Source organism: Oncorhynchus masou, chromosome 30 (genome assembly GCF_036934945.1).
Source record: "Oncorhynchus masou masou isolate Uvic2021 chromosome 30, UVic_Omas_1.1, whole genome shotgun sequence".
Taxonomy (NCBI): domain Eukaryota; kingdom Metazoa; phylum Chordata; class Actinopteri; order Salmoniformes; family Salmonidae; genus Oncorhynchus; species Oncorhynchus masou.
Genome location: NC_088241.1, coordinates 69,984,800 through 69,997,104, shown reverse-complemented (window position 1 = coordinate 69,997,104; position 12,305 = coordinate 69,984,800).

The window sequence follows — 12,305 nt, the reverse complement described above, 5'->3', positions numbered from 1 at the left end:
CAAACTGTTTCTCATATTCCACAGCTTTTTCCTGTAGATAATCATAACCACTTTAAGGTGTGGAAAAGTGAATAACATTGATCCTTGTATTACGGGCTGTTTAATACCAGCCCAACAACACACTCATTGTCACACTGTACCTCAAGTCAGTACACACTGAGACATCTTTTGTTATTACAATTTCCACAACAAAAATCCGTTTTGGGTTACATTCACACATACCATGTATTATATTGTTTCATTTTGAACAGAATGATTGGATGAACCAGTGTGTTTAGATATTATTCCACCTATTCATGTCCCCGTGAGCAAAATGGATCCATGTCAGCAGTGTTATTGCAGAGCGCCTGGTAATCTGACTCCAAATGACCTTTTTAGGTCATAGACACAGGCTCTCAACTGTCGGGAGGGAGCCAGGAGAGCTGGCCAGATGCCTGAGAGGCTTCAGTGAAATTGGTGCAGGGATAAAACACTCTTCGAGCACTTCAACGATGAATTGCATGTTCTTCCTCTCACATAAAAGGAATTATCATGATCCATTTGACATTTTCATTGTCATCATGATATTATTTTGGCCATTGCCTCATGAATTCATAAAGGCACCTGCCATGTGAGCTATCTTATTGCAGTCGCCTGGTAACAATAAGATAAAGCACACACTGCTTCTGCTATCACTTCAGTTATATATATATATTTTTGCATTATAATGTCATAAAATGGGGCCTTTACAAAATTGTGTTCAGGAGCCTGGAGGAGGCTGGAGGGGTTGAGCTAGATGGGAGGAGCCTGGAGGAGGCTGGAGGGGTTGAGCTAGATGGGAGGAGCCTGGAGGAGGCTGGAGGGCTTGAGCTAGATGGGAGTACCATGGAGGAGGCTGGAGGGGTTGAGCTAGATGAGAGTAGTCTGGAGGATCCGGGAGGGTTTGAGCTAGATGGGAGGAGCCTGGAGGAGGCTGGAGGGCTTGAGCTAGATGGAAGTACCATGGAGGAGGCTGGAGGGGTTGAGCTAGATGGGAGTACCATGGAGGAGGCTGGGTGGTTGAGCTAGATGAGAGTAGCCTGGAGGATCCTGCAGGGTTTGAGCTAGATGGGAGGAGCCTGGAGGAGGCTGGAGGGGTTGAGCTAGATGGGAGTACCACGGAGGCAACACGAAGGCGAAAGCAGGCAACATTATAGTTTTTTCCGTGAACTATTCCCAGACATTATCACATTATATGTGTATTGCCAATGTTGTACGGATCACATTCAGTAAATGTACTTTTTTTGTTATGTTCTATCACTTCCATTTAGCCTGATGAGTATGAGCATCTCTGAAGAGACCATAGAAGGAAAGGAGGATGAGGTCAATGACCTAATGAAAAGTGTGGACTATTTTTATTAGTGTTTGTGATGTGCTAGCGTGCTTCCTTTTGTTTTTTTTTATATTTACAAAATGACCATTATATTACTATTCTGTTTTATTTTGTTGGTGTAACCAATGTGAAATGGCTAGCTAGTTAGCGGCGGTGCGCGCTAATAGCGTTTCAATCGGTGATGTCACTCCCTCTGAGACCTTGAAGTAGTGGTTCCCCTTTGCTCTGCAAGGGCTGCGTCTTTTGTGGCGCGATGGGTAACGATACTTCGTGAGTGGCTGTTGTTGATGTGTGCAGAGGGTCCCTGGTTTGAGCACAGGTAGGGGCGAGGAGAGGGACGGAAGCAATTAGCATCGATTGGGATGATGGCCTGGAGTCCCTCATAGGAATCACAGGTGAATGTGAAGATACTGATGAAGAGGAGTCTGAAGATTCTGGGGACAGCAGCTTGGACGAAGAATATATTCCTTCCATGTGTCTATCATTCCATGCCTTTAGCCATGTTTACATTTTGAAATGTGCATCTTATGCTTCAGCTGTACCGTTTTTGGGGCAAATTATTTATTATCCACATTGTTTTCTGTGTTTAAATAGAACAGGTGGATCTCTCCATCCACGGCTGCACACTGACAGACTACCGGTCATCACTGTGGAAGAGACAGTGCATGACTCCATCCTTTTAGAAGACTCTCCATCCACCGACACGCCTCCATCCGCAGACACGCATCCATCCACAGACACGCCTCCATCCACAGACACGCCTCCATCCACAGACACGCCTCCATCCACCGACTCGCCTCCATCCACAGACATGCCTTCATCCGCAGACACGCCTTCATCCACAGACACGCCTCCATCCGCAGACACGCCTCCATCCACAGACACGCCTCCATCCACAGACACGCCTCCATCCACAGACACGCCTCCATCCACCGACACGCCTCCATCCACAGACACGCCTTCATCCACAGACACGACTCCATCCACAGACACGCCTTCATCCACAGACACGCCTCCATCCGCGGACATGCCTTCATTCACAGACACGCCTTCATCCGCAGACACGCCTTCATCCACAGACACGCCTCCATCCACAGACACGCCTCCATCCACAGACACGCCTCCATCCACAGACACGCCTCCATCCACAGACACGCCTTCATCCACAGACATGCCTCCATTCACAGACACGCCTCCATTCACAGACACGCCTTCATCCACAGACACGCCTCCATCCACCGACACGCCTCCATCCACAGACACGCCTTCATCCGCAGACACGCCTTCATCCGCAGACACGCCTTCATCCACAGACACGCCTCCATCCACAGACACGCCTCCATCCACAGACACGCCTCCATCCACAGACACGCCTCCATCCACAGACACGCCTCCATCCACAGACACGCCTTCATCCACAGACACGCCTCCATCCACAGACACGCCTCCATCCACAGACACGCCTCCATCCACAGACACGCCTCCATCCACAGACACGCCTCCATCCACAGACACGCCTTCATCCACAGACACGCCTGACCCACTTCAAGTGATTTGCGAGAATGACATCATTGGCAACCATGCATCTGTCACTTATGAAGACAGTTTAATACATCTGATAAACTTTCTTGTGCTGCCTGTGGATCAGTGATCAGTGCCCCGTTCCACAACCGGGGGGAACATGTAAAGATACCCATGTCCTTCCACCCTTTGAGGTCCAAATCAGTTTGAGAGGCACAGCAAGCATCATTGAATGGGTAAATTAATCCAATCCCAACATGGGTTTGTTGTATTTCTCTACATGCAATGAAGGATTTGACTTGTATCTTTGAACTTCCTATGTTATTTAGACATCGGTTGGCATCTACTATAGTACGTATGCTTACGCAAATGTATTTGATCAAAAAAAAAGCTGTAATTTGGTAATAGTCTTTTTTTAACATCCAGGTTCATTCTGTGGACTAAGGAGGTTTTCAACCACAGATTAAATGCAGAAGTCATTCTGTGGAAAGGCAGACAGTTATTCTGTGGATGAAGGAGGTTCTGTGGACTAAGGAGGTTTCAAAGGCAGAAGTCATTCTGTGGATTAAGGAGGTTTTCAACCACATATTAAAGGCAGAAGTCATTCTGTGGACTAAGGAGGTTTTCAACCACATATTAAATGCAGAAGTCATTCTGTGGACTAAGGAGGTTTTCAACCACAGATTAAAGGCAGAAGTCATTCTGTGGATGAAGGAGGTTGTCAACCACTTGTGGTGGTGCTGTACGAGGAGTTTATTTATTTATTGTCAGTCATATTTATCTTGTCTTATTTATTACTCTTGTATTATGCTTAGCTGTGAGCTAGCATTCGTCCCTGAGTTGCTGAAATACTTTCTGCAATAGGCAAAGTGGGGGATGCATGCATTCTGATTGTATGTGTCAGGACCTGTGGAGGGGTGTTACTCACCATGTGGGGAACGAACACACATGGACAACTGGGACATTGTGATCTTCCTGGGGGACAACCACACCAAGGAATGGATCACAAAGGGCTCTCACAGACATCGTCCTCAACACACGGAGCTTCGCAAATACCTCAACTTCAGGAGGGTTACGTATTTTCTCAAGAATCCTTCCCCCTATTTAGCAATTAGAATCCTTCCCCCTATTTAGCATTTAGAATCCTTCCCCCTATTTAGAATTTAGAATCATTCCCCCTATTTAGCAGTTAGAATCCTTCCCCCTATTTAGCAATTAGAATCCTTCCCCCTATTTAGCAATTAGAATCCTTCCCCCTATTTAGCATTTAGAATCCTTCCCCCTATTTAGCATTTAGAATCCTTCCTCCTATTTAGCATTTAGAATCCTTCCCCCTATTTAGCATTTAGAATCCTTCCCCCTATTTAGCAATTAGAATCCTTTCCCCCTATTTAGCAATTAGAATCCTTCCCCCTATTTACAATTAGAATCCTTCCCCCTATTTAGCATTTAGAATCCTTCCCCCATTTAGCAATTAGAACCCTTCCCCCTATTTAGCATTTAGAATCCTTCCTCCTATTTAGCATTTAGAATCCTTCCCCCTATTTATAATTAGAATCCTTCCCCCTATTTAGCATTTAGAATCCTTCCCCCTATTTAGCATTTAGAATCCTTCCCCCTATTTAGCAATTAGAATCCTTCCCCCATTTAGCAATTAGAACCCTTCCCCCTATTTAGCATTTAGAATCCTTCCCCCTATTTAGCATTTAGAATCCTTCCCCCTATTTATAATTAGAATCCTTCCCCCTATTTAGCATTTAGAATCCTTCCCCCTATTTAGTATTTAGAATCCTTCCCCCTATTTAGCATTTAGAAGCCTTCCCTCTATTTAGCATTTAGAATCCTTCCCCCTATTTAGCATTTAGAATCCTTCCCCCTATTTATAATTAGAATCCTTCCCCCTATTTAGCATTTAGAATCCTTCCCCCTATTTAGCATTTAGAAGCCTTCCCCCTATTTATAATTAGAATCCTTCCCCCTATTTAGCATTTAGAATCCTTCCCCCTATTTAGCATTTAGAAGCCTTCCCTCTATTTAGCATTTAGAATCCTTCCTCCTATTTAGCATTTAGAATCCTTCCCCCTATTTATAATTAGAATCCTTCCCCCTATTTAGAATCATTTAGCATTTAGAATTCCTTCCCTATTTAGCATTTAGAATCCTTCCCCCTATTTAGCATTTAGAATCCTTTAGAATCCCCCTATTTAGCATTTAGAATCCTTCCCCTATTTAGCAATTAGAATCCTTCCCCCTATTTATAATTAGAATCCTTCCCCCTATTTAGCAATTAGAATCCTTCCCCCTATTTATAATTTAGAATCCTTCCCCCTATTTAGCATTTAGAATCCTTCCCCCTATTTAGCATTTAGAATCCTTCCACCTATTTAGCATTTAGAATCCTTCCCCCTATTTAGCAATTAGAATCCTTCTTTTAGCAATTAGAATCCTTCCCCCTATTTATCATTTAGAATCCTTCCCCCTATTTAGCATTTAGAATCCTTCCCCCTATTTAGCATTTAGAATCCTTCCCCCTATTTAGCAATTAGAATCCTTCCCCCTAATTTTTAGCAATTGGTTACAGATATTGGTCCATTATATATTACTCCAGTACTGTCCTCAGAGACCACCAGAAAAATGTATACAAATATTGGTCTATTGGTCACAGAGGAGACCCTGCTTTGGGGGGTTTGTTTGACATGCAGACAGCCAAAGGAGGATTACAATTTAGTTGATTTCATGATGCTCATTACGACTTGTCTGTCAACTGTGGGACCTTATATAGACAGGTGTGTGCCTTTCCAAATCATGTCCAAATCAATAGAATTTATCACAGGTGGACTCCAATCAAGTTGTAGAGACATCTCAAGGATGATCAATGGAAACAGGATGTACCTGAGCTCAATTTTGAGTCTCATAGCAAAGGGTCTGAATACTTATGTAAATAAGGCATTTCTGGTTTTCTATATTTAATACATTTGCAAACAATTAAAAAAAAACTGTTTTCGCTTTGTCATGATGGGGTATTGGGGGCAGGCCAGTGACATAAAAACTCAATTTAATCCATTTTGAACTCAGACTGTAAACACCAAAGAAAATGGGGGGAAAGTCAAGGGGTGTGAATACTTTCTGAAGGCCCTGTAGATATAGATAGTATAGATATAGATAGTATAGATATAGATAGTATAGTGTAAGCCCCAGCTCTATTTGAAGTCGATAGGTTAGAGAAGGAAGTTTTGAACAACAGAACATTTCAAGTCTGCCCCAACACACCTGTTCACACTCACACATTGGCCAAACACAGGATCTTTCTAAATTCATTTCCTGAATTGCTTACATCCTCTCTCCTTGCCTCCTTCTCAAAACCTATTGGAGAAGAGGGTCCGAGGAGCCTGACCCCGGCCTTTTTTAATACTGTATGATTGAGAAGTAGGCAAGGACGTGGGATTCAAGAAGCTGTGAGTGATTGAATATAAACAGGAACTTCTCCGTGTATATTTCCTTTCTCTAAACCAATGAGGGAAGTGATCCACAACAACAACCTGATGTGTTCTGATGTACTCAGATTACAAGATCTTTGACCTTACTAATTGTCCTTGAAAGTACATTTTTAAAAATAAATATTTTATAACGCAATGAAGACTCTCAAATTATGTTGGTTTATAGCTACAGAAGACTGTATAAAAAAAAAGCTGAACTTTGGAGTGTCTAATCACTAAAGACCACGAAGAATACACATGGATACATTCTGGACCTCACAAGCAAGATTTTGAGGAAGCGGTTGGAATCTTGTGGCTGGACGCTAAGGAGAAGTAGCTAGAAGACTCGGACTCCTATCCCCTATTTCTCCACCAACAACCAAAGAACTTGTGCAATCACAAGTGAGAAGAGGCCGAGGTAATAAAAAAAAACTGAAGGCAGGATTTTTTTTAATTTTACCTTTATTTAACCAGGCAAGTCAGTTAAGAACAAATTCTTATTTTCAATGATGGCCTAGGAACAGTGGGTTAACTGCCTGTTCAGGGGCAGAACGGCAGATTTGTACCTTGGGGGTTTGAACTTGCAACCTTGCGGTTACAAGTCCAACACTCTAACCACTAGGCTACCCTGCCGCCTCAAAATAACATGTAGAACTACACCAGACCTCAGAACGAGAAGATTCCTATACACCAGACCTCAGAACGAGAAGATTCCTATACACCAGACCTCAGAACGAGAAGATTCCAATACACCAGACCTCAGAACGAGAAGATTCCTATACACCAGACCTCAGAATGAGAAGATTCCAATACACCAGACCTCAGAACGAGAAGATTCCTATACACCAGACCTCAGAATGAGAAGATTCCAATACACCAGACCTCAGAACGAGAAGATTCCTATACACCAGACCTCAGAATGAGAAGATTCCTATACACCAGACCTCAGAATGAGAAGATTCCTATGCGGTCAAAGAATAGTTGTCTTTTTATCGTTACACTTAACCTCCATATTGCTTCCCTCCCCCTGAGCGTTGGGTGAACCTGGAGACCTCCTTCAGCTCAGCAACCCTTTGAGAAACCCAGGTAATGACCCATACAAACCGTTCTACACCGAGTACATTACCACAGAAATAAAAGAAGTGGTTTCATTTAGTTTTGCCCCACATGGTAACAATTATATTTTTTTCAGATTTATCTGTTGGAATACATTTTACAGCTGTTGGACCTCTCTACAGTAGATTGACAGTACAGGCCCTGATGGCCCGAGACCCCTGCTGTTGGACCTCTCTATAGTAGATTGACAGTACAGGCCCTGATGGCCCGAGACCCCTGCTGTTGGACCTCTCTATAGTAGATTGACAGTACAGCCCCTGATGGACCGAGACCCCAGCTGTTGGACCTCTCTACAGTAGATTGACAGTACAGGCCCTGATGGCCCGAGACCCCTGCTGTTGGACCTCTCTACAGTAGATTGACAGTACAGGCCCTGATGGCCCGAGACCCCTGCTGTTGGACCTCTCTACAGTAGATTGACAGTACAGGCCCTGATGGCCCGAGACCCCTGCTGTTGGACCTCTCTATAGTAGATTGACAGTACAGGCCCTGATGGACCGAGACCCCAGCTGTTGAACCTCTCTACAGTAGATTGACAGTACAGGCCCTGATGGACCGAGACCCCAGCTGTTGGACCTCTCTATAGTAGATTGACAGTACAGGCCCTGATGGACCGAGACCCCAGCTGTTGGACCTCTCTACAGTAGATTGACAGTACAGGCCCTGATGGCCCGAGACCCCTGCTGTTGGACCTCTCTACAGTAGATTGACAGTACAGGCCCTGATGGCCCGAGACCCCTGCTGTTGGACCTCTCTATAGTAGATTGACAGTACAGGCCCTGATGGACCGAGACCCCAGCTGTTGGACCTCTCTACAGTAGATTGACAGTACAGGCCCTGATGGACCGAGACCCCAGCTGTTGGACCTCTCTACAGTAGATTGACAGTACAGGCCCTGATGGACCGAGACCCCAGCTGTTGGACCTCTCTATAGTAGATTGACAGTACAGGCCCTGATGGACCGAGACCCCAGCTGTTGAACCTCTCTACAGTAGATTGACAGTACAGGCCCTGATGGCCCGAGACCCCAGCTGTTGGACCTCTCTATAGTAGATTGACAGTACAGGCCCTGATGGACCGAGACCTCAGCTGTTGGACCTCTCTATAGTAGATTGACAGTACAGGCCCTGATGCCCCGAGACCCCAGCTGTTGAACCTCTCTACAGTAGATTGACAGTACAGGCCCTGATGGCCCGAGACCCCTGCTGTTGGACCTCTCTATAGTAGATTGACAGTACAGGCCCTGATGGACCGAGACCCCAGCTGTTGGACCTCTCTACAGTAGATTGACAGTACAGGCCCTGATGGCCCGAGACCCCTGCTGTTGGACCTCTCTACAGTAGATTGACAGTACAGGCCCTGATGGACCGAGACCCCAGCTGTTGAACCTCTCTACAGTAGATTGACAGTACAGGCCCTGATGGCCCGAGACCCCAGCTGTTGGACCTCTCTATAGTAGATTGACAGTACAGGCCCTGATGGACCGAGACCCCAGCTGTTGGACCTCTCTATAGTAGATTGACAGTACAGGCCCTGATGGACCGAGACCCCTGCTGATGGACCTCTCTATAGTAGATTGACAGTACAGGCCCTGATGGACCGAGATCCCAGCTGTTGGACCTCTCTAAAGACCACTCTCTTCCACTTTCAAGCAACTATTGGGAGACCTCCCTGCCTGCCTGTCTGTCTGCCTCCCAACACCAAAAACTGATGCAGCAGTTTCTCCATATACCAGGTCACACAAACACAACCCGATGACAGGAACATACACATGGACAGCTTAAACTCTAGGAATGGGATGAAATTAACATTGATCTAAATGTCGTTATGCTGTGCAGAGGGTCTACAGAGCCAGACCATGTTCTTAGCTTTACTAGACACGGCCTTACTTTTGACATTATTTCATTAAAGGCTCACCGTCATCACGTAATCACCCCGTTCAATTTGCCAAGCAGCTCCTCCTAAATGGCTCTTCACAAAAAGTGACTAAATAAAAGTGACAATGTGATTCTAGCCTTTTGAAACAGCACAGAGCAGACCATCCCCGTCCCCAAAACCCCCTGTGGATGCACAATGAACCTTATTGTGATGTAGATGGTGGTCTTTTGAATGCAGGTGATCATGTGATGAGGGGGGGGGCTTTTAAACAGTTCAGATGACATCTATAGAGATCAATACACAGATCCATCTACAGATCCATCCACAGATCCACCCACAGATCCATCCACAGAGCCATCTACAGATCCATCCACAGATCTATCCACAGATCCATCTACGCTGCTATGACCCGGTCAACCTGTCAGCCATAGCTCTACTAAAAGATATTGTTGTCATCTTTACCCTCCAAATCAAATCAAATCAAATCTTATGTCACATGCGCCGAATACAACAAGTGTAGACCTTACAGTGAAATGCTTTACCCACAATCCCTTAAACAACAATGCTGTTTTTAGAAAATACCCCCCCCCCCCCAAAAGAGAAACAAATGATTAAAGAGCAGCAGTAAATAACAATGTGGAGGCTATATACAGGGTATTACGGTACAGAGTCAATGTGGAGGCTATATACAGGGTATTACGGTACAGAGTCAATGTGGAGGCTATATACAGGGTATTACGGTACAGAGTCAATGTGGAGACTATATACAGGGTGTTACGGTACAGAGTCAATGTGGAGGCTATATACAGGGTATTACGGTACAGAGTCAATGTGGAGGCTATATACAGGGTATTACGGTACAGAGTCAATGTGGAGGCTATATACAGGGTATTACGGTACAGAGTCAATGTGGAGGCTATATACAGGGTATTACGGTACAGAGTCAAGTGGAGGCTATATACAGGGTATTACGGTACAGAGTCAATGTGGAGGCTATATACAGGGTGTTACGGTACAGAGTCAATGTGGAGGCTATATACAGGGTATTACGGTACAGAGTCAATGTGGAGGCTATATATAGGGTATTACGGTACAGAGTCAATGTGGAGGCTATATACAGGGTATTATGGTACAGAGTCAATGTGGAGGCTATATACAGGGGGTACCGGTACAGAGTCAATGTGGAGGCTATATACAGGGGGTACCGGTACAGAGTCAATGTGGAGGCTATATACAGGGTGTTACGGTACAGAGTCAATGTGGAGGCTATATACAGGGGGTACCGGTACAGAGTCAATGTGGAGGCTATATACAGGGGGTACCGGTACAGAGTCAATGTGGAGGCTACATACAGGGTGTTACGGTACAGAGTCAATGTGGAGGCTTTATACAGGGGGTACCGGTACAGAGTCAATGTGGAGGCTATATACAGGGGGTACCGGGACAGAGTCAATGTGGAGGCTATATACAGGGGGTACCGGTACAGAGTCAATGTGGAGGCTATATACAGGGGGTACCGGTACAGAGTCAATGTGGAGGCTATATACAGGGGGTACCAGTACAGAGTCAATGTGGAGGCTATATACAGGGGGTACCAGTACAGAGTCAATGTGGAGGCTATATACAGGGGTACCGGTACAGAGTCAATGTGGAGGCTTTTTACAGGGTGTACCAGTACAGAGTCAATGTGGAGGTTATATACAGGGGGTACCAGTACAGAGTCAATGTGTGGGCGCTTCGGTATCGAGGTAATATGTACATGTAGGTAGAGTTATTAAAGTGACTATGCATAGACGGAGTCTTGTAGCTTGGGGGTAGAAGCTATTTAGGAGCCTCTTGGACCTAGACTTGGCGCTCTCGTACCGCTTTTTAGGGCCTTCCTCTGACACCGCCTGGTATAAAGGTCCTGGATGGCAGGAAGCTTGGCCCCAGTGATGTACCAGGCCGTACGCACTAGCCTCTGTAGTGCCTTACGGTCGGGGGCACTACAGTTACCATACCAGGCAGTGATGCAACCCATCATGATGCTCTCGATGGCGCAGGATCTGAGGACCCATGCCAAATCTTCTCCTGAGGGGGAATAGGTTTTGTCGTGCCCGCTTCACGACTGTCTTGGTGTGAGCTTGGATCATGTTAGTTTGTAGATGATGTGGACACCAGGGAATTTGAAGCTCTCAACCTGGTCCACTGCAGCCTGTCGATGAGAATCGGGGCGTACTTGGTCCTCTTTCTCCTTTGTAAACAAATCCACACGTTTTAGAACGAAAAGGAGAGCGACTTCATGATTTTATCAGACATTCATTTTGAACTAAAATACAAAACTGAACCTCGACCCTTTTCTCCCCAATTTCGTGGTTTCCAATCGGTAGTCACAGTCTTGTCGCTGCATTTCCCGTAAAATACGGGAGAGCCGTATATCGAGGGCCACGCGTCCTCAGAAACATGACCCTGCCAAGTCGCACTGCCCGCTTAACCCGGAAGTCAGCCACACCGATGAGTCTGAGGAAACACAGTACTACTGGCAACTGAAGTCAGCATGCATTGAGCCCGGCCCGCCACAAGGAGTCGCTAGAGCGTGATGGGAGAAGGACGTCCTGGCCGGCCTCTAACCCGGACGACGCAGGGTGAATTGCGCGCCACCCCATGGTTCTCCCGGTCGCGGCTTGCTGTGACACAGCCTTAGAACCCTACGCCACACAGAAGTCCCCCAGCTCAGCACTTCTACTCAGGCTTTGTGAATAGATTGGACGTGATACTTTATTGTTTATGTAAGTTCAGTCAGTTAGGTTCACAGGTATGACCCATCAGGAGCAGATAACTCCCTGTGGAGAAAAATCACAAAGGTTGTTGACCAAAACGATCATCCAACACCGTCACCCGACTGTTGTATCAGGCCCACAGATAAATGGATGTGATGAACTCCTCCAACAGCTATTCTGTTCGTATTGAATATAAACTTGTAA